The sequence below is a fragment of the Sinocyclocheilus rhinocerous genome, unplaced genomic scaffold (assembly GCF_001515625.1).
Source record: "Sinocyclocheilus rhinocerous isolate Xijiao unplaced genomic scaffold, SAMN03320098_v1.1 scaffold1121, whole genome shotgun sequence".
NCBI lineage: Eukaryota > Metazoa > Chordata > Actinopteri > Cypriniformes > Cyprinidae > Sinocyclocheilus > Sinocyclocheilus rhinocerous.
In genome coordinates, this window is record NW_015670367.1 from 307525 (window position 1) to 311117 (window position 3593).

The window sequence follows — 3593 nt, forward strand, 5'->3', positions numbered from 1 at the left end:
GCCCCTATAGGCGGGTGCGCAACGCGTGTACACGTTGTGCTTATTACACACAGGGACGCGCAGCAGCACACAAACATTTTTACAAATGAAAAATTACATTCCGCCATGTAAATAGCGAAGCCACCATGACGCGAGCGCAACTGGCTTTTAAAGGGGATGGGAGATGAGACTCTTGATTGGTTTATTGCACGTTACGCCCAAAAAACACCCATTACTCATTAAGAGAATAGGGACAACCCTTTTAGACCATGCGCCTGGGCGCGCCGACTGTTTTCCCATTGTTAAACTAGCAAAAGTGGATTCGGACACACTTTGAGTGCACCTGCGCCGTGTGCTTTAGACCATGCGCTTAGATCATTAAAATAGGGCCCTTAATTTCCATGATCTAAATATTCTTACAAATTAAAAGTTTGTTGTCATTTGGAAATGTGTAGGCCTTCTTGCATTATTATGCTATTATATTATGATTATATATTCAGTGGCATAAAATGGTCTTTAAAATGACAATAATATCGCTTATCGCAATTATTTCTGGGGCAATATATCGCACAACAAAAAGTTGTTATCGTGACAGGCCTAGTGGAAACAAGCACTTTCTGTTGCCGTATTTGTATCCCGGTCCTGTTCTTGGTTGAGTTGTTTTTGTTTGTTTTGCTTTGTCTGTTTTTGTTTATTAAATCTAGTTTCACCTGCACTTGGACCCAGACCCTGTTTTTCCACGGTGCTCTCTTACCGTACCGTGACAGGAAATAGTGGATGAATCAGTTGTTTAATTTTCATTTTTTTCACGTATTTTCATGGTCTTACCAGTGTCACTTGTGAATAACCCTAATTTTTTTTGATAGTGTATGCATATTGATAACCAATTAAAACTTTTGCAGGCTCACTTTGTCATGTTCAAGTTATAGATGCTCTACAGAGGTGCTCTGTAGTAGAGCTTTTACATACCTACAGGGGTTGGACAAAATTATGTGAATACATAGGAAATAGGCAACATTTCTTTATTAAGGTGTTTTACCACCATTTGCCTTTAATACAGCTTCCAGCCTTCTTGGAATATATTCATACAACTTTTGTATAGACTCCAGTTGAATCAGAACATCTGCCGATTGCTTCAGGGAATCTGTTTCTCACTGTTCTCTCCAAAACTGGCCACAGCGATTTGATAATATTAAAGTCAGGTGATTGAAGTCAGGGCAGATGTTGAAGTTCATCTTGGTGCTCCACCCCACCCAGGTTTTATGATCATGACACCACATTGTTTGCATTTTAGCATGGGGTCTGTGAAGAACGTTTTAGCATTTGGAGTTCTTTCATGGATGTTGGCTTTGTAAAGTTCTCTGCGGTCTTTTTTTTCTTCTTCTTCAGGGTGAAATTTTAAATTTGATGTCAATTTGCTGCAGTGGTTCTGTGTTGTTTAGACACAGTACTTAGTGTGCGACTGTCCATGTCATTCACTTTTGGTTTTCGCACACTGATGTTCTTCACGTGGATGAAGTCTTGCCATGCTTTGTGCAAGCAGTCATGATCGTAAAGACTATTCTTCTTAAAACACCAAAATGTTGGGCTGTTAAGGTTACTGATGCTTCTGTTAAACAGGCCATGATTTGCCCTTTTTGGAAGTCTAACAGGTCACTCATTTCACCCACAGCTTGTACTAAACACTGCTGAACACAAGTGATACTACACTGATATACAACCTAGAGAGTATAGACAATGGAAAGATAAATAAAAGATAACGCAACATCTGTTTTTCACTGCAGCCTAAACAATATTAGGCTATTATTATTATATTAACCCCTATAATAATGGGTGTTCACACGATTTTGTCCAACCCTGTATGTATGAAGTTTTTACAGTAGATTAATCCTTCCATCTGTTGTCCAGACTGCTTTTCTTGTGTAGGATTGCGAGGATGCTGGAGCGTGAGTAGACTCATGTATCCAATAATTATTTTTTTTTAAAATTCTGATTCATGTCTTTCTGTTTCTGTCTGTGTTTTTGTTGCACACTTTCCCTCTGACAAAATGGGATATTTCATTTATTATACTCTGCAGTTCATGCATTGTTAATATTTCCATTCAGCAGATCCAATGTGCAACTGTGTTCTACAGTAAGACTGAAGTGGAAATGGCTAACTCGCTATTGAGAAAACTAGCAAAATTGTAGCATATGTCAGCTATGCCACGCCACTTAAACATGCAGCAAAGTATTACATTTTACTGCAAGTTCCAACATGTACAAATGCTGTCCTGCATGATTCATTTTATACCTCTTATGATAAAGTTTGTTTTAGAATCATTAAAAATAATAACAAATTCACTTGTGTACATAGTTCTGTATTTCTAATTTAAGTAATTGAAGTAAACTAAATATTGTGGTTAAAAAATATCCTAATCTACACAAAAAAGATTTATATATTCTGTAATGCATCTGTGTAATCTTGATCGTTGTCATCATCTTCCGCAACAGCAGAGTTACTATGGCGATCTGGAACCTCAATAGAGTGACCTCTATGAGTTAACTTCTCCACAAGCTCTGTTGCATGTGTCTGCTCAGTTACGATCTTTAGGGTAAATCTGGGTAGGTTCCCCACATGTGTGCCATCAACTGGAATAATCTCTATTTCGGCCATTTTCCTTGAGAAATATGAGGAGAGAGATCAATCATAATGTAAGCGAGAAGGCATAATGTAGGCTACACTCTTAAGAAAAATGGTTCTAAACAGTACCAGAAAAGGGTTCTTCAGCTTGTAACAATAGCAGAACCCTTTTTGGTGCTAAATAGAACCATGCTTTGAAAGTGCTATATAGAACCTTAATGGTGCTATAAATAACCTTTTTAATGATAGTTTATTTTCATTAATATTAGTATATTTATATCATTAATATTAGTTTTATTAATATTATTTGAATAAATTATTACTATTGTTTTTTTACCCCTCTATCTGCCTGGTCTTATAATATCTTATAGCTTCTATTAAGGTTTTCATAAAAACAACAACAACAGCATGTTGTGTCAATTAGGTATTTTTATTTTATTTAATGACATGTGAAATTGTAGCAAAAATGACAGTAATCAAACAACCGTTATTAGCAGAATACATTAATAAATGACAATTGACATTGAACATAAATAAATACAGAGGTAAAACAGAAAGAGAAAATAGTGTAATGAAGACCAAGTTCTAGTGAAATACTGTATTTTCACAATCTTCTATGATGCCTGTAAGTCCATCATTATGTGTATTTGTGACCCTGTCTGTGAAATTCAGGAGAAATAAATCCTTTACCTGTTGAGAGTGTGTTGACAGTCTGTGTAGTTGGATGGCTGAAGTTAAAAAAATCAGTAATTCAGGGGGAGGGGGGATTTACATTAAAATAACAGCAGCAACAACATATTGTGTAAATCAGGTACTTTTTTTTTATTGACGTGAAATTGTAGCAATAATGTCAGTGCTCTTAACAACCGTTGACAGTTGACATTGAACATGAATACATAAATCAAGTAGTAAAACACAAAATAAAAACAAAAAATAGATGTGGTGAAGACAAAGTTCCAGTGAAATATCTTCACAATCCTATATGATGCCT